General features: G+C 39.7%; 1 pseudogene; it reads right to left on the bottom strand.

The window, feature by feature from the left end:
• Nucleotides 1-712: 712 nt before the first annotated feature.
• Nucleotides 713-20,645, bottom strand: part of LOC142458502 (fructose-bisphosphate aldolase A pseudogene) — a 173,257-nt pseudogene continuing 153,324 nt past the window's right edge.

Genomic DNA, 20,645 nt, shown 5'->3' with positions numbered 1-20,645 from the left:
GATAGCAATCTGACAGAGCAAGAGTAGAATTGTTCCCGAAGCTGAGAAATTCAAACTCCTGACCTTGCTGTTCCAACCTAGGGGCCCAATGCCCAAGCCACCAGGGCTCCACAGGATACCTTAAGCGATACAAAAAGTGGGTTTCATTTCATTTTGGTTTTATATGGACTTCTCAGGTTTCCGTCATTTCTCCTATGAATGCACCTATTTGAAATGAGAGAAGGCAGTTTCAGGACTTGCTCGTTAGTTTTGCCAGCACAAAACTTCTAAATTATAAAGACTGACCAAATCAAATGCTCGTCTAATTTCTAAAAGGATTCTTTTAAAGCTGAGGTTTTAATGATTCCTATCATGTTTAAAAACACACCTGGAAATTCGTGATGTCCTAAACTTTACTCAGGCTCAGTGATCACAATAAGAATTTTAGGGAATACTTACCAGGGCCACGTGGCCTTGACCCACTGGGTGGCCTGCTACACCAACTCCTTGGAGGTTTCATGTTCACGGCCTTTTCTCTGTAACAGAATCTACCCATACATTCTAGGTTGTGATTCGATACATGGGCAGGCTACTGAGAACAGTGTTTCCCAAGAGTTGCTCATTGCGTGTGTATATTATATTTTTCAAGTGCCTTAAATATGGAACACGTTGATTTTTAAATATCCCTTTCTGATGTTTACTCTGAAAATCTGCTCATTACAAGGATCAGGTCTTAAGTGTGCATTCCTGATTCAGTGTTCAGCGTCAACATAAAACCAAATTCACGAATAAGCATCCAGTCACTGGTTCCCAGCTCCTGCTCTTGCAGGCGATAATCTAGGGCAAGAGCCATAGTTAAGTGCAGCACTTTCCACATCTGTAGAGGGAATAATTAAATACTCGCAGGACTGCTATGAAGATGAAATAGAATGGACACAGAGAACGTGGAAGTTCATTACTGTAAATGAATACCGCCTCGTTCCTTTTTAAGCAGTGCCAATAGTGCAGTGGTTATGGGCCGAGCTGCTAATCAAAAGGTCAGTGGTTCAAATCCACTTACTTTGGGGAAGGAAAAAAATGTCGCCGTCTGCTTCTGGAAAGACTTACCAAAAGAGAAAGAAAAAAAGATTTACATCACTGGAAACCCTAGTCAGATGAGGCGGTATGGAAAAAGAACAGCTCTAGATGTGGAGGCCAGAAAAATTAATCTAAACCAGAATAAGTCCTCCTCGTTTAAAAAAAAAATCACCATTTGTGTTAGTCTGGATAGACTAGAGAAACAAATTCATAGACACTCGTGTATATGGGAAAGAGCTTTATATACAAGAGCAATTGAATGGTGAGAAAACATCCAAGCCCAGTCCAGATCAAGTCTGTAAGTCTGATATTAGTCCATGTGTCCGATAATTATCTATAAAGTTCTCTTCAGATTCACAAAAGGCATGCAATGACGCAGAATACAAAAAGATCACAGGCCAGTGCGTGGGAAGTCTTGTGGATCCAGGGGTGTTGTGGCCTCTCCAGCTTGTAGGACTCTGGTTGTATCAGGGTAGGTCCATGTGGCTTCTCCTCAGGGCTGTCTTGCAGGGAGTGAGACTTGTCAGTAAAGAGTCCCCAAGGGAGTGAGCCTTGAGGGTCACAGGGAGTGATCAGAGAGAGAGTGTCTCCCGCTTCCGAGGAGGAAGTACTGGAGTTCCCAGAATCCTCAGGAGAAGGCCATGCCTACACAGAGGCCTCATTGGCTATATCTTGATTGAAAGCTAGCCTCCACCCCTACACTTTTAATCCTCAAATTGACACCAGGTTATGTACCTACCATACTATTATTTAAACAAATAAAAAAATCAACAACTAAGCCCCAAACAACCCCCCAATTCTGACTCATAGCAACCCTAGAGGACAGGATAGAATGGCCTGTGGGTTTTTGAAACGATAAATATTTACAGGAGTAGAAATACAATTTTTTTAAAAAAGGAGGCATAGCATTGCATTCGAGTTCTTCTTAAATAAATAAGTATATTGCATTTAAGTTCTCAAATAAATAAATATTTATTTTCAACTTGGTGGTTTACGTGGTCATTTGCTGGTACTCAGCTACCTGTGAAAGGGCAGAATGGCAAAAGATGTTTTAAAGCAAAAGAAAATAAGCTCAAAATCAAGGAAATTTTGTTCATTGATTTCTCAAATCCAAGAAACAGAAGGGTTGAGCACGGGGGTGGGGGGATATAAAAAAATCCACGAAACAAGTGAATAAGTTTAGAATATTTCATACAATGCAGATATTGTTATAATAAATGCCAATAAGCCATGAACGCATGCAGGACAATGCTACGCAACTTATTTTTTCCGTGAGTTGTGTAGAAGCTCTCATCACCCGTTGGTCTCCTCGGGATTGGCAGTCTCTGCTGGAGCACAATCTGAAAACCACTGATCTGTTCCAGATGAGAAAACGGCTCAAAGAAAAGGGATTTGCACAAGGTTACGTACAAAGTTATTGAAAAAGCTTAGATCCAGATCTGCTCAAATACCTCTCTGTGGCTATTTCCACCGCATCCAATTTGCCTGTCCTACCAAGAGATTCCCTTGAACTGGCGTTGAACTAGAAGCCTACTTATTGATTAGCTTACCTCCCTTTCGTCTTTTTCTTTTTCAAATTATTTTATTAGGGGCTCATACAACTCCTATCACAATCCATACATACATCAATTGTGTAAAGCACATTTGTACATTCGTTGCCCTCATCATTTTCAAAACATTTGCTCTCTACCCAAACCCCTGGCATCAGGTCCTCATTTTTCCCGTCCCTCCCCCCTTCCCCCTCCCTTATGAACCCTTGATAATTTATAAATTATTATTTTTCATATCTTACTTTGTCCCACGTCTCCCTTTACCCAGTTTTCTATTGTATGTCCCCCAGGGAGGAGGTCACATGTAGATCCTTGAAATCGGTTCCCCCTTTCCAACCCACCTTCCCTATGGCCTCCCAGTATCGCCCAAACACCACTGGTCCTGAGAGGATCGTCTGCCCTGGATTCCCTCTGTTTCCAGTTCCCATCTGTACCAGTGTACATCCTCTGGTCTAGTCAGACTTGCAAGGTTGGATTCAGATCATGACAGTGGGAGAGGGGGAGAGGCAGCATTTAGGAAATAGAGGAAAGTTGTATTTTTCATCGTTGCTACATCACACCCTGACTGTCTCCTCTCCTCTCCAAGACACTTCTGTAAGGGGATGTCCAGTGGCCTACAAATGGGCTTTGGTTCTCCACTCCGCACTCCCCCCGCTCATTCACTATGGGAAGATTTATTTGTTCTGCTAATGCCTGATACCTGATCCCTTGACACCTTGTGATCCCACAGGCTGGTATGCTTCTTCCAGGTGAGCTTTGTTGCTTCTGAGCTAGATGGCCGCTTGCTTACCTTCAAGCCTTTAAGACCCCAGACGCCATATCTTTTGATAGCCAGGCACCATCAGCTTTCTTTGCTTATGCACCCATTTGTCTTCAGTGGTAGTATCAGGGAGGTGAGCACACAATGATATGATTTTTTGGTTCTTTGATGCCTGATAACTGATCCCTTCAGCACCTCATGGTCACACAGGCTGGTGTGCTTCTTCCATGTGGGTTTTATTGCTTCTGAGCCAGATGGCCGCTTGTTTTACCTTCAAGCCTTTAAAACTCAGATGCTATCTCTTTTGATAGCCGAGCACCATCAACTTTCTTCACATTTAGTTGTTCACCCACTTTGTCTTCAGCGATTCTGTGGGGAAGGTGAGCATCATAGAATGCCAATTTAATAGAAGAAAGTATTCTTGAATTGAGGGAGTACTTGAGTGGAGGTCTAATGTCCCTCTGCTACCTTAATAGTAACCCTATAATTATATGCACATAGATCTATTTCCCCATCCTCATTTATAAATATACATGCATATGTACATGTCTTTATCTAGACCTCTATAAATGTCCTCTGCCTCCCAGCTCTTTCCTCTATTTCCTTTGACTTCCCTCCTGTCCCACTATCATGCTCAGTCCCCACCAGGGTTTCAGCAATTCCTCTTAGTTACATTACCCTTGATCATACCCAACCAGGCCTCCCACATCCTCCTCACCACCGATTTGGATCACTTGTTTTTCCCTTGTCCCTGGGTTTATTAACACCACTACCTTTCCCCCCACCTCCCTCTCTCCCATGTCCCCTCAGAACTGTCGGTCCCATTGTTTTCTCCTCCAATTGTTCATCCAGCCTATCTTATTTAGAGAGACCTGCGGAGATAATAACATGCACAAAAACAAGACAGAGCACAACTAAGCAACAATATACAACAAAACAACAACAAACCAATGACCAAAACAAAACACAACAAGAAAGAAAAGCTTGTAGTTAGTTCAAGAAAGGGGTAGCATTGAGAAGAATGAGAATCCTAGAGCATTCATTGTGTTCATGTGGTGCCTGTATTTGGATCAAGAGGCAGTCATCAGTCAGAACAAAGATATACTGAGCTGTCATTAAAATCGGGCAAGATGTGTGTCAGGGTTGTACACTTTCACCATACTTATTCAATTTGTATTCTGAGCAAATAACCGGGAAGCTGACAACAGAATTGGAAGGAGATTTATTAATGACCTGTGATATGTAGATGGCACAAAATGTTTGCTGAAAGCCAGGAGCATGTGAAGCACTTACTGATGAACATCAAGGCCTCCGGCCTGCAGTAGGAGTTGCAACTCAATGTGAAGGAAACTGAGGTCCTCACGATACACCAATGGCTAACATCATGGCCAAAAGACAAAAGAGTGAGATTGTGAAAGAATTTCACCTTGCTTATATGACAATCAGTCCTCATGGCAGCAGCAGTCAAGAGATCAAACGACATGTCCCATTGGGTAAATCTGTTGCACACGACCTTTGTTTGTTTTATATTAATTTTATTTTATTGCAGACTCTGACAGCTCTTTACATATACTCATTGTGTCAAACACATCTGTACATATTTCATCATCATCTTTTTCAAGATTTTTATCATGAATAAATTCTAGAACAGACAAAGCCCAAGTGTTAAACTCACTCATCCTGAAGTTTCCATGGGAATAGACAGTGATTGTAGTACCTTGCCATCACTATATTGGTCTCGGAGTGTAGAGTTCTTTTTTAAAAATCATTTTATTGGGGGTTCATACAACTCTTATCACAATCCATACAAACATCCATTGTGTCAAGCACATTTGTATATTTGTTGCCATCATCATTCTCAAAACCTTTGCTTTTCTGCTTGAGCCCTTGGTATCAGCTCCTCATTTTTCCCCTCCCTCCCCGCACCCCACCCTCACGAACCTTTGATAATTTATAAATTATTATTATTTTGTCACGTCTTACACTGTCCGACATCTCCCTTCATCTACTTTTCTGTTTTCCATCCCCCAGGGAGGAGGTTCTATGTAGATCCTTGTAATTGGTTCCCCCTTTCCACCCCACCTTTCCTCCACCCTCCAGGTATTGCCACTCTAACCACTGGTCCTGAGGAGTTCATCTGTCCTGAATTACCAGTGTACATCCTCTGGTTTAGCTGGATGTTTAAGGTAGAATTGGAGTCATGATAGTGGGGGGAGGGGTAGGAAAGTTGTGTTTCATCGTTGCTACCCTGCACCCTGACTGGCTTGTCTCCTCCCTGCAACCCTTCTGTAAGGGGATGTCCAGTTGTCTTCAGATGGACTGTGGGTCCCCACTCCGCACTGCCCTTCCCTCTCAATGATAAGATGTTTTTCCCTTTGATGCTTGATACCTGATCCCTTCGGCACCTCGTAATCCCACAGGCTGATTGCCCAAGACCTTTTATAAGGGGTAACAAACAAGGATGTCACTTTGAGGACAAAGCTATGACTGACCCAATCAAGATATTTTAACCACCTCCTATGCATATGAAAGCTGGACACTGAATGAGAAAGACCAAAGAATCCATGCATTTAAATGATGGTGCTGGGGAGGCATACTGAAAGCAGCACGGACTTCCAGAAGAACACACAAATCTGTCCTAGAAGTGAGCACAGCCAGAGGCTCCTTAGAAGCCAGCACAGCGAGCTAGATCTCACACACTGCGGCCATGGCCACGTCGTCGCGAGGAAAAGGACATCAGGCCTGGTAAAGTAGAAGGGTAAGAGAGAGGAAGAACGAATGGAAGACCCTCCATGAGAAGGATTGACTCTGGACTCTAGCAACGGTTGTGATGCTGGCTTGGGACTGGCAGTGTTTTGTTGAACATAGAGTCCCTAGGAGTTTGAGCCAACTTGACAGGGCCTAACAACAACAACAACAAACAACAGAGAAACGTATAACTGTTCTACACATGTGGCCTCATATCTACACATGTGACCTCATATGAAGCAGAGGTTAATTCTTCTGTGTCTTTTGTGGCTGTTCTGTTTGATAGCCCCCTCACAGAAGACTTGTTCTCATGTACCAGGAAGGTCTACCAGGGCTCTCACTCAGCTTCAGAATTCAAAACTACATTTATAATGTAAGGGACATGGGACCGTGGCACTATTTTGGCAATCAAATCAACTCGGTGGATATCAGAATTGAATTGCAAAGTAATTGACATGGAGGAAGAAAGCAATAGCGTCATCATTACTGTCTCACTTGATGTCCCTGAAGCCACAGTCCAATAGGATGCTCCTGTCCCATTCACGGAGGACATTGCAAATCCTCACATCAACTTGTCATTTGCAGATTATTCCTTCTGTTTTATATTTGAAGAAACCAAGGCCCCAAATAGCGATTTGTCCACATCATTCAAGCAGCACAGGGATTTGAACTCAGGACTTCTAATTCCAGAGTAGCATTATCTTTCTTCATTGTCAAGTACCAAACTCCTGACATTGTCTAGTAAGGTCATATATATTTGCTTCAAAAAGTCTAAACAATGGAATTAAAAGAAAATGAAAAATTTCTAGGAAAGGACCAGTGGTTAGAAAACAGGACCTTGGTGATAGAAGTGAAGTGAATATTTCAGGATATAATTTGGCAATGAACATTTTGAAGCCCCCTCTGTGTGTGTGTGTGTGTGTGTGTGTGTGTGTGTGTGTGTGTGTGTGATTGTAAAGGCAGCAAGAATTGTAGCAAATTTATTACCCACAGAAAAGTTCCACCACATGTCTGTCATTTCCCAGTCCTGTGGTGACTTCATGTTGCTGTAATTCTATGCTGGAAGTGATACCACCAGTATCTCACATTCCAACAGGGTCACTCATAGTGGCCACGTTTCAGTGAAGCTGCCATACTTAGGACTAGACTGAAGAAAGGGGCGAACCACTTGCAAAAGGTTAGCTGTAGAAAACCAGTGACACATGGTCCAGCACAGTGCCAGCAGGTGATCCCCTCAGATTGGAGCGTACTCACAATCCAACCGGAGATTGCCTCCTCAAAGAAGAGGACCCAAAATACCACTGAAATTCTTGAACAATATCAGTAATAGGACAGCAAGTGACATTTTGCTGAAGATCATCCAACAATGGTTGTAGCAGGACATTGACCAGGGAGCTGCCAGATTCTGAAGAGGGGATGGCATGGGGGTGTAATTGACATCACATCGGTCTTGGCTCAAAGCAAAGAATGCCAGAAAGAGGTTTCCTTGTGTTTTATTGACCAGGCAAAGGCAATGAACTGTGTGCACCCCAACAATTATGGACAACATTGTGAAGAATGGGGGCTCCAGAGCACTTGAATGTGCTTCTAAACACAGTTACGTTGGACAGAATGCAGGTAGATGTTCAAATAGAAGAAGGGGCATGAGTCAGTCAGGGTGCGATGCAGCACCCAGGAAGAATACAGCTTTCCTCCAGTTCCTAAATGCTTCCCTCCCTCCCCCCCCCCCCCGATCCGAATTCTACCTTGCAAGTCTGGATAGAGCAGAGGTTGTACACTGGTGCAGATAGGAGCTGGAGACACAGGAAATCCAGGGAGGATGATACCTTCAGGACCAGGGGTGTGAGGGGCGATACTGGGAGGGTAGAGGGTGAGTGGGTTGGAAAGAGGGAACCGATTACAAGGATCTACATGTGACCTCTTCCCTGGGGGACAGACAACAGAAAAGGGGGTGAAGGGAGGTGTCGGAAAGAGCAAGATATGACAAAATAATAATTTATAAATTATCAAGGGCTCATGAGGGAAGGGGGAGCAGGAGGGAGGGTAAAAAAAGAGGACCTGATGCAAAGGGCTTAAGTGGAGAGCAAATGCTTTGAAAATGGTGAGGGCAATGAATGTACAGATGTGCTTTACACAATTGATGTATGTATGTATGGATTGTGATAAGAGTTGTACGAGTCCCTAATAAAATGTTTTTAAAAAAAGAAGAAAGAAAATGAGGCATCCGGTTGGAAGAAGAATCATCAAACCCTTGAGATATGTATAAAAAAGAAGGAGGAGGAGAAGGGGCTACAGACTGGTTTAAATGCAGGAAAGATCCAACTGGGCCGTGTCTTTTCACCATACTTATTCAAATGACTTGAGCCAATCATCTGAGAAACTGGACTACATGAAGAAGAACATGACGTCGGGATTGTAGGAAGGCACTTTACAGCCTGTGATGTGCAGAAGACACACCCCTCCTTGCTTGCCGAAAGCTAAGATTTGAAGCACTGACAAAGATCAAAGCCTTCAGTACAAATGACAACTCAATTGGAAGAAACCTCAAATCCTCACAACAGGACAGATAGATCACATCATGATATACAGAAAAGATTTAAATGGTCAAGAATTTCATTTTGCTTAGATTTGCGATTCACCCTCATGGAAACAATAGTTAAGAAACCAAGTATTACTTTGGGCAAACGTGGACATGATCTCTTTAAAATGTTGAAGAACAAAGCTGTCCTTTTGAGGACTAAGGTGTGCCGGCCCCAAGCCATGGTATCTCATTGGTCTCAAATGCATGTGAAATCTGGGCCATGAATAAGGATGCCTGGAAAGGAATGGACGCACTTGGATGATGACACTGGTGAAGAATATTGCACAGAATACACTGCCAGAAGAACGGACAAATCGATCTTGGAGGAAGTACAGCAGGATCGCACCTTGGAAACGACTTGGCCAGGCTTCGCCTTACTTATCCTTGGGGAGCAGGCCCTGGAGAAGTTCACTACCCTTGCTCCAGTGAAGAGCCATTGCAAAGAGGAAGACCCTCCAGGGGATGGACTGCCATTGTGGCCAACACAATGGGCACCGACATCACCTCAATTACGAGGCTGGGGCAGGGCAGGTCAGTGTTTGTTTTCTTGTACGGATTGTTGCTATAAGACAGACCCGAATCAACAGCACCTAACCACAAACAGAAAAGCTGAGAGATAAAAAACCTAGCCTCCAAACACCGAGAGAATGATGATTACCAGTTCTGTCTTTGTATTTGTCCTTTATGACTTAATAATGCATGTCCTTTTATTATTTTTTATTGGAATGTCTTTACGTTGAATTTTGTGATGTCACTTTATAAAGAAAGCAAACTCTTATATTCGTGTAATAAAATTTTTATTAGTTTTTTGTTTGCTTTGAAAATCAGTAATAATATTTTTGATTTATAGAAGCTAAAATTTGAGTTCAAATTGATAAAGTATTTTGATATTTCTATATCAGTAGTAGTAAATACAATTTATATACTAAATATATATCATCAATAAATGTTAAAGTTTTCAATAATTTTCTTATGCCTTCTAACACTAGTATAATATGAGAAAGCTCTTTAAAATCCTTAATAGGACAAAAATTAATCTATGTGTTCTATTATTAATTCTGAGATTTTAATTTTTACACTTAACTTTATAGTCTATGTAGAATTTATCATAATTTTTTCCAATCAGAAACTAATTCCTATAGCATTAAAAAAATCCTTCTTTATCCACTTAAGTTTCATTTATCTTTTTGTCTTCCCTAGCAAACAGATTGAGAGAATGACGAGGCTATTTCAGTTGAGCTAGTCTCAGAAACCCACAAAGGCAGTTCTATCCAGTCTTGTAGGGTCACTATGAGTCAGAATCGTCCCAATGACAGACATTAACATATGCTTTTAAAACTTTACATTGCAAGACTAAATAAATAAATACACTTTAAATAAAAAAGATCCATAGCATTTTTCAGTTTAATTATTCTTGATTCTTACTTACTCGTTTATATCAGACTTTTTTTTAATTTCAACTGAAAAGGTCACTATTGTTTACATTTTATTGAATACTTGAGCAAAATTTAAATAAAAATAATATATATACATATATATCCCAATCTGAATTCCCTCAGCATATATTTATTTTGTATCCCCCAAATGGTCCCTCTATCATTTCACTACCTACACACGTGAAACCCACTGCCATTGAGATCATTTGGTTCATAGTGAGCCCGAAAAGCAAAGAGGAATGCTCAATGTGTTTCTGAGGCTGTAAAGCTTCAGGAGTGTATGCCCTGTCACATCTTTCTTCAGCAGAGAGACTGGGGTGCTCAAACTGCCAGTCTTTCCATTAGCAGTCCAACACTTCACCCAATGTGTCACTAGGGTTTCCCACTAGTCAAAAGCCATTAAAACATGTGCATAAGTTGTTTTCTTAAAAAATACATATATAGTTTAGCTTTAGAATTCTTAAGTCTTATATTACTTTTCGCTATTAGACTTTGTTTCATCTCACTGAAAAAGCAGGTAAGGTAATAGAGCAAAGACTTCCAAATTCATGGAGGTAGTGGTTTTGAGGCTTAAATTAGATACTCAATCAAGATATCTTTCAGATATGAACGTTGAGGTCTCAGAAGCTTTACAATACAGCAACACTTTAATTTTTAACCACTCAGTCATGAAAATCTAACACAATGAAAAATTGATTCTACGGAATAGAAAATATAACATCACACAGATCTGTAAGCAAAGAAATCAGTAAGGTGACTAAGACATTTTAGGATTTTTTTTTTGAAATGTTAGTTCAAAAAAAGCAAATAATAAAATATATAAAAATCACAAGCTCTTAGTGCATAGAATAGAAGGGTTTTTTTTTTCCCTGCAGAATATCTGATGGCTTAGAATTGCTGACTTTGAGGACTGAAGCCCCATGGTCCAAGGTAGAAAGACGGGGCTTTCTAGTCTGTAAACACGTATGACCTCTGGGGAAGTCAAGGGTCACTTCTCCCCTGTCTTATGGGGTCACTATAAGTTGTCCTCAATTCTATGGAGTGAGTTGGATTTGGTTTATTGAAAGTAGAGAGAAAAATAAACCTTCGGTAAGAGTTTATCTTATATCCCTGAAAGGGTATCCATGGTGATGAGTTCTTAATACTGATAGTAAGTTTATAATATGTCTTTGAAATGTAAGAGGAACTACTCTGTATGGGCATAAAATAGGTAACTTTGAGACCCAGAGGAAAAGAGGTACAGGAAAACAGTCTAGCACAAGGAGAGAAGACTTCTCAACAAACAAAATGATAATGACAACAGAAAACACATGTAATGTCAGAGATTTAAAACAATTCAGATATCCACTTGGTCCATACATTTATATTAATGTTCAGGATAAATGTGAATGAATAAAATGTGTCTATTGAGATTAAGTTCTCCTTGTTAAAAAAACAAAAAGAAAATAACTATCAACTTTAATCAAATTTGTTACATGGGCTTTTCAATGCCCTAATATTTGTTTTTATCTAAGGGCAACAGAATTTTTAGTTTCCAAGGAAGGTATCTTAAACAACAAGATAGCCTAGTAAAATTAAAATAAATAAATAAAAACAAGAAAATGCAAGCTGCTCTTTAAATAAGTAAATAAAACTAAATGACCAGAGTTTCAGGACTGAAAGAGATAGAATTCAACACTGTGATAGGCCGGTTTGATTAGAGAAACAAATCTAGTAGTACTCATATATGTTTAAGAGAGAGCTTAATATCAAGAAGTAATTATATATCAAGCAAACATCCCAGCCCAGTCCAGATCAATCCATAAGTCCAGTACTAGCCCAGAAGCCCAATGCTAGTCCATAATTCCCTCTTCAGACTGATGCAGCCACATGCAATGATTCAGAATGCCAGAAGATCACAGGGTGGTGGATACAAAGCCTTGCGGATCCACTGGTGGTGGAAGCACCACAGGGCTCTGACAGGTCTCAGTGTGGCCTGACAGCAGGAAGGTGAAGACAGGGAAAGAGAGGCAAGTTTCCAGGGTTCTCCTTATAAGAAGGCCACACCCACAAGGAGGTATCAGGCTGTGATCTGATTAACAGATCCTAGACTACACACCTGTACTTTTACATATCCAATTGACATGAAATTATTTAGCTGCCAAAATTACTATCCAAAAGAAAGCAGAAGAGGATGTGGTAATAATCATAAAATTCAAAGTTGACAACATAAGTATAAACACAAATTCTAATTACTAATAAAAGTATTCCACATTTCACCCAATAACATCATATATCTATCTATAGATAGATAGAGATAGATACAGAGTAGTTGAAAAACTTCAATAATGGTATATTTTTTACAAAACTACTTACCAGAAATTGATAAATTAAGTGGTCCTCAAGTGTAGAAAGACATAGAGGATTTGAACATCATATTAACTAACCTTGATTAAATAGTTGCATGAATGGAATTGTTTGCCTGCAGTTCTTTTCCAGTACCCACGGAGCATTTACAAACATTGCCCAGTTATTCACCCACATATAAAGAGAAAGTAGATGTCCAGAGTAGAATACAGACCAAAATGCAATAAAACTATAAATTAACTGACAAAAGAGAGAAATACAAACACAATCTACTAGAAAACTTTAAAAGACTTTTGAAAATAATCCTTGGTTAAGAATAAAACGTACTGAAATGACATAGTACTCTTTAGATATAAACAACAATGAGAATGCTGTTTCAAAGCCTGTACAATATGAGACATTCACCAAACCAAAACCAAACTCACTGCCATCGAGTTAATTCTGACTCTTTAGAACAGGCTAGAACTACCTTTGTGGTTCTCTGAGACTCTCATTCTTAACAGAGGTAGAAAGCCCCTCATTGTCCAAAGGTTTTGGTGATAGAAACAAAACCGATTTTGCATGATAAAATCATACAAGACCAATGACTAGTTTGTCCCAAATATTTTTTTCAACAACACCAAAGGTGATTACACTCATGGGCTTCTCCACATGGAGTACACAGAAATCAAATTGACTACATCTCTGGGACAAGACAATGACATTGTAAAAAAAAAAATTAATTGTCAATTAAAGCAGCTAAAACGAGGGCAGGGGCTGATATTGGAACAGAGCTCTATCAATTGCTTATTTGTGAGTTTAGGTTGAAGCTGAAGAAAATCTAAACAATTCGGGAAAACCAACATATAACCTTGAGTATTCCCACCCGAATTCCGAGAACAGGTCAAGAAAAGAATTAATGCATGGAAATCTAATGACAGAAGACCTGATGAGCTGTGGAAGGCCATTAAGAACACCATACATGAAGAAAACAAAAGGTCATTAAAAAGATAGGAAAGAAAGAAAAGATTAAAATGGGCATCAGTAGCTAAGGCACATGGACGACGAAATGATGAAGTCAAAGAACTGAACAGAAAATTTCAAAGGGCAGCTCAACAAGACAAAAGTAAAGTCTTAGAAGAAATGTGCAAAGACCTAGAGTTAGAAAAACAGAAAGGAAAGTACACTCCGTATATCATAAACTGAAAGAACTAAACCTCAAGTTGTATTATTGACAGACTTTATGGGCAAACTAATGACTGTTACAAGAATCATCCAAAGAAGATGCAAAAAATACACTGCGTCACTGTATCAAAAAGATAGCCATTGAAATGTCCTTTCTGAAGATGAATGTAAAGGCATTCCTCTTGAAAATGTCACTCCCAGCTTGGCAGACCGTGTGATTTTCCAATTCAAAGTGGCCAATCCCAGTCCATTTCAGCTCACCAGGGCCTAGGCCATTGATCTTTATGCGTTCCATTTCATTCCTGACTAGTTTTATTTTCCTAGATGCATACTTCGTACATTCCAAGTTTTGCCTCATCAGCAAATGACTCTCAGAGGCTTTTACTTGATCCGTGCCATTACGGTCGACTCTCCATGGAGAAGACCGCTCTTCCTCAGTCACGTGCCTGGGGGCTCATCTTACACAACATCTGGCAATGCTCGGCTGCTGTTCATGTCAGTCTGCGACGATGGTTCACTGACCCAGGAGAGTTTCAATGCCTCATTCCTCTGAAGCGGTCGGCCTATTTCTTCTTTGTAGGCTGTGCCTGGTCTGGAAGCTCTGCTGAAACTTGTTCCCTTTGGGTGACCCTGCTGCTCTTTGGAATACCAGTGATATCACAGAAATTCACAAGCCGCCATGAAGTACAACAAGCTGACTTCAACTGAAGAAGCTCAAAAAATCCTTTAAACCTAACATGAATGAGCATGAAAAGCAGACTTTTGTTTGAGCAGCAACAAAAAAACCCCAGAAAATGAGCAGGTAACATTGTCAAGCAAACTCTCAACAGAAAAGTCAGCTAAGACTGAGAAAGTTAAAAAGAAGACACAAATTTAGATAACATTATAATAAACAACTAAAGAGAGAGGAAAATGAAAAAATTGTAGGAATATAATATCACTAAGTTTAAAAAAATCTTAAATGAAAAGGATAATTTTCTTCAAATCCATACACAAATGAAAATTGACTCACTCAAGAAGAGGAAAAAAAGAAAAATATTGTTAAAGAAAAAAAATGAAAACATAGTCAAATACACAGCCCTCACCTTATAACTACTAAATAAATTCTGCTATACCTTATAAAAAGGAATAATTCCTTCTTGTAGATTTTATGTATGCATGTTTTTATCTTTAACTTTTAAATTATAAATGTAATAAATATTTCTAGGAATTTTTAACGATTACAGAAAATTTTGGAAGTAAAAGTCTTATGCTATTTAAAGATTCTATATTTGTTCTTGTAAGTAGTGTTATTGTATTATCCAACAAAATAAAATCCAACAAACCGACAAAATAAACCTAATACCTAAGCAAAAGGTTATATCAGTATGGTTTATATATGTAGGTGCAATATTCCTATATACCACATATATAAACCATATCTATATATGTGAAACATATATGAAAGAAAATAATTGCCATGAATAAATAAGGTTAACCCAAGAGTAAGGATGATAAAACACAGAAAATCTATTGACATAGCTCATTACATTAACTAAACACGGTAGAATTAACATTTGATCCTCTTAATAGATGCCAAGCAAGTATAACATACAATTTAATACTTGTTTCTGATTTTTTTAAAAACACACAATACAACAAAACCGAATTTTAGTTTTTGACTTCATATCTATATTCCCATGGCCACACTATGGTTAGCCCAATCAGGCATCATGCTTACTCAATCATCATTCACAACAGGAAGAAATAATGGGGAGAGAACGCAAAAGAGCTTTCTTTGTATCAGGAGGGAAAACTTACCAGAATTTCCTTTATTACACATTGGGTAGAACTAGATGATTCGGTGAGTAAGGGTGGCAGGGAAATTGAATTTCTAGCAGAAAGCACAATCATTTGGATTGACTTGGTTCATCCTCAGGAAAAGGGCACATTGTAACTTCCAAATAAGATCAGGTTCCTGTTAGTAAGGGAGAAGTGACAAAACGGACTACATTTTTCATCAGTTAGGTCTTGCACTTTTCATTATTTATTCTAGATATGGAAGGGGTTAAACTTTGTCACTTGAGTGATTGGGATCTTATTTCTCTATCATACTGTTTAAACACAAGGTCAGTAGTTTGAACTTACCAGCCACTTGGAGAGAGAAACATGAGGTTGCCTATTCCTGTAAAGATTCACAAAGCCTCAGAAATGCTACGGGATCTCTATCAGTCAGACTCAACTGGACGGCAAGAGCTTTGGTTTCTAAACACATAGAACCATGCCTAGAAGGATACTTCCACAGATGATTTCTGATAGGTTGGGGTTATTATTGCAATGGTTCGGGGATGAGGAACAACCGATATAAGGGACCTGCAGTCTTTTAGTCTCTATATTTCTCCTTGTTCAAATGTTTACACTAAGCTTGTATTGTCTACTCTTGTGCACAAAACCAGAATGCTAATACTTTTATATATATTTATACAGATAGATATGTAATATAAGAAATAGACAGTTAATTAAATGATAAAGCAGTACAAACGGCTCAGTGCAACTCACTCCCGTGAGACAGCTGTGAGACACTGGCAGTCCTTCAAGTCTGTAGAGCAATTCAGGCTATCTGGGCACAGGCCGCAAACAGCAAGGCAGGTCACCAACAGTCAGCCGGATGACAGAGTCCAACAGTCCCCAGCTCAAGAGATGTAAATTCTAATGGTGTGGCGAAGTAGGACTTGAAGGAACCTCAAATTACAGCAACACAGTCCAGGCCACGGGTTAGGTGTTCCCCAGGTAGTGTAGCTTGCAAATTGAGGCAAAGAATAAGCAAGGCAGCCGCACACTGGTCTGATGATCAAAGAGCAAGAGACAAGAAAGGAGAGGCTTGCCGAGCCATTTATCTGTCCGCCCTTCAATTAATCCCACCTGTGTTTATTAGCCAGGTTGGCACAATAAACTAACTACCTCATCTTGCAATGAGAAAATATTTTTGAAAAGTCCGGTTAGTATTTGGGTTAGACAAATCCAGATTTAAGTCCTGTATGTATCACCTTCTTGCTGTGTGACTTGAACATTTTATTTAAGTTCCCGGAGACTCAACTTCCTTATGTGCAATTTAAATAAAATAATATTAACTTCATACATGTATTCACAGATCAAATGAGATTATGTATGAAAATACTTGGTACATAGTAGGTGCTCAACAAACACTGTCTTTTTTAATGCCTGCATTTAGAGACAAGTAAATTATCTTCATCGTTTACTTTTCTTATTTGGGATTAAAGAAAGCAGAGTTTAATCAAGTCTGGTTTGATCAAGTGCCGGTACTTGGAATTTTCATTGAAAGGTGACAAATATGGCATTTGAGATGAAATATTTGATTGGCTTAATTTAACAGTGAGTATAGTAATATTTGCTACATGCCAGCCATGTGGTAGGCACTTCAAAGTTTAAAGATAAAGAGCACACAGTCGTTTCTTTTGAGCAGTTGGAGGTGCTGTAATTGATTGCGTTCAGTTTGTTGAGATATACACAAGTCCGGAGGCATTTTTTAAATGCTGAAAATATAGAAAAGGGATGAGAAATCAGGGAATCTTTGAATTGGGCAAGACCAAGAGATCGTTTATTCAACTTCCAAACTAAATAAAAAAATATATAATTAATCAAATGCTTACTGTTGTATGATAAGCCATCCATTTTTAACATTACAACAAAAAAAGAGAGCTTGTTAGCAGCGTGCTTAAGATACAGGCAATACCTGAGACCCAAAGTGGTGAAGTAACTTGTCCAAACCTCAGTAGCTAATTCACAAGACTAAAACTTGAACCCAGGTCAACCTCAGCCCAGAGTCCATCTTATCAATCTGAACGAGCACACTCTCCCATCTACAGCTGGAACAATTCAATGATTAAAAACTCCAATATATTGAAAGGCAGCCGTTTCACGCCTTATAAAGTTCTTCTTTATAATGCTGTTGAAGCTTTCCCCTTTGCAACACCAATTTCCCATTCCCCCAACGATCAAATGCTATTTCCAGTGCAAACAGACTGTGACAGGAAGGCAAAGACCCTTCAGACATGGTTTCTACCTTCAGGCAGATTCTAATCCCGATCTGTCCTCTTTGGAGGAGCAAAGAGCAAACACTTTCTTCCCCAAGAGAGCTCTTCGAGCATCTGAAAACAGTTCTGACCTTCCCCTGTTCCCTCAAAAAGCAGAACAAAGCAACATAAATCCCACAAGAAGTAGAACAAAAATCCCCCCCAAACATCAACTCCTATGGATTTCCCCCCTGCTGTACGCTACATATTCTTAATCCCATTCACTGACGCTAGGCTTCCAGAGGCTTCTCCACCTAAATTTTCTTTCTCATGATGGGTATTGGAGAGCGGCTCAATAACATTGCTATTTGAATCTGCTTCACTCTTTTTCCTCCGTAAATGCTTATCTATTGAAGTTTTATTTTTCTACTTTATTCTGGATTTATGAAATTAAAATTCTGGTCATTAAAAAATCTTTATTACTACCTTTGTTAAACACAATAGTTGCTTAAAATATTTTTAGTTTATCATTTCCGACCACCAAACTCTTTTTCAGTTTTGATATTGTTTCCCACTTTATCCCGTATTTCTCCCAGCTTTATGAAACTCTCAATCCTAAAAGCCCAACGTTTTTGTGATCTCATAGAAGGATCCAGACAGAGTGGAGAGTTCTGAGTTGTGTCACTAATGACCTCGTTCAAAATTGGACTCGGTTCATTCATCAACCCTCCTTTGTTATCATTATTCAATGAGAGATGGAGCTAACATCTAATCTACTTTATTATAAGAAACAAAAAATATCCCAGAAATTAGAATATACTATATGCATCAGGTTTCCCTCAATCTGCTCATTTGACCTGGGTCATTCTTATAGAACTCACAATGTACCCCAGTAATCACTGCATTCTGCTCAAAGGCTCACAAGTCATTTAGTTTACCTTCCTCTCTTCCTTCCTCCCTGTCGACTTACCACCTCCCTCGAAGCCCCAGTGGTGTGTAGTGGGTATCCACTTGGCTGCCAACCGCAAGGTCAGCAGTCAGAAACCATCAGCCTCTCCGCCAGAGAAAGATGAGGCTTCCTACTGCCACAGAGTTACAGTATCGGAATCCCACAGGGACCTTTCAACCCTTGTCTGACAGGGTTACTGTGAGTTAGAATTGACTTGATGGCAGTGAGTCTTTGGTTTTCCCTAAGATATTCTTTTTTTTCTTCTACTAGTTCCATAAAGTATTTTAGTCAATTTATAGAAATAAACTCAGTGGGAAAAGCAATATGAAAAACCGGAAGGCATCTGGACAAGGGGGGAAATGAGTAAACAATAACAGGCATCTACGATGGTTGTAGTTAGGTGTTCCCTAGGCAGTTTTTGACTCAGAGACCCTGAGTGATAGAGCAGAGTTGTCTCCTGGGGTTTTACAGGCTGTCGCCGCTACAAGAGCACGTCACCAGGCCTTTCTCCCACTGAGCTGCTGGACAGGTGTGCACTGCTGCTGTTCTGTCCTTTAACAGCAACGTAACTAAGCATTAGAGGTAAGATTAGCAGACAGAGCTGCCTTTCATGGACTCCCACAAATGAGCTAGAGGGTTATATGTAGATCATTGTGATGGTCTGCCCCCGTGTACATGCTCTGGTCTGTCCCTGTGTACATGCTCTGGTCTGTCCCCATGTACACGCTCTGGTCTGTCCCCGTGTACATGCTCTGGTCTGTCCCCGTGTACATGCTCTAGTCTGTCCCCATGTACACGCTCTGATCTGTCCCCGTGTACATGCTCTGGTCTTTGTAGCAGCAGACCACTCCCTCCTTCAGAAACACTCTCTTCAGTTGACCTTTGAGACTCCGCTCACCGTGTTCTCCTCCTGTCTTACAGGACATACCCTGTCAGTCTCCTGTCATACATGTGCTCCCCTCATATTCCTACGTCCACTTCTTAGAAAAATTTAAGCTCAGTTCCTACACTACTTTATTTGTCTATGTACATTCTGTTTTCTAACACACAAAAAACCAATAACTCACAGCTATCAAGTCAATTCTGAATCATAGCGACCTTATAAGACAGAGTAGAACTGTCCTTCTGGGTTTCCAAGACTACACATCTTTACCAGAGTAGAAAGCCTCCTTTTCACTGACGTTATTGGACTATTTATCTAGACATGTTTTAAATACCATAAGGACACAATAACTCCTCTAAATTCTAGAACGCCATGTCCAAATGGCTAGCCAGCATCTCAACTGTATGTGTTATAAACATCAACCTAACATAGCCAGAACAAAACCCTTGTTTTCCTCTCCCCACAGTCTGCTCTCTCCTATTTCTTCATAATCCTTTGCTTTGTAGTCTTGAGCTCCCCTTTGAAATCTTCTGTTCAGCTCTTATGTCATCATTCTTCCTTCCTTTTTAGCTACTCTATTTTCAAAAGCGAGTTTCAAAGTCTCTTCTGAAAACCACTTCAACCTTTTCTTTCTTTCCTATCTTTTTAAAATGACAACAAGCTTGTGACGTGTCCTATGTTTTTGTAAAGCAGATCACGACCATCAGTATTGAAACTGGAGTAAAGGTTGGAGTCACCATTGCTTAAATCAACCATTTTAATAAATAATTTCTGTTGGCAAATAAATAAATAACCTTTTGCTCTCTTCATGTGTCCTTTATGTCACACCATAACTTGTCCAGTCTTGGATCATTAGTGCTTAATGTGTCAAATCTATACTTGAGATGGTCTCTACATTCAGGTGGGATCTAGCAAAGGTCATATTTTGGCTCTCATGGATTTGTTTTAATTACCTCCAGCTCCAACTTCAATTTTCATGTGAGCAATTGATGGTCTGTTCTGCCATCAGCCTCTGGATTTGTTCTGACCTGTTTTTGAGCTTCTCTGTTGTTTCTTTCCATGATTATACTAACTTTGATTCCAGTATATTCCATCTGGAGAGGTCCATGTGTATAGTCACTGTTTATGTACTTTAAACAAAGGGTATTTGCAATAAATA

Source organism: Tenrec ecaudatus, chromosome 10 (assembly GCF_050624435.1).
Source record: "Tenrec ecaudatus isolate mTenEca1 chromosome 10, mTenEca1.hap1, whole genome shotgun sequence".
NCBI classification, from domain to species: domain Eukaryota; kingdom Metazoa; phylum Chordata; class Mammalia; order Afrosoricida; family Tenrecidae; genus Tenrec; species Tenrec ecaudatus.
Note: the sequence above shows the minus strand (reverse complement) of the source record. Positions and strands in the feature narration are given on the sequence as shown.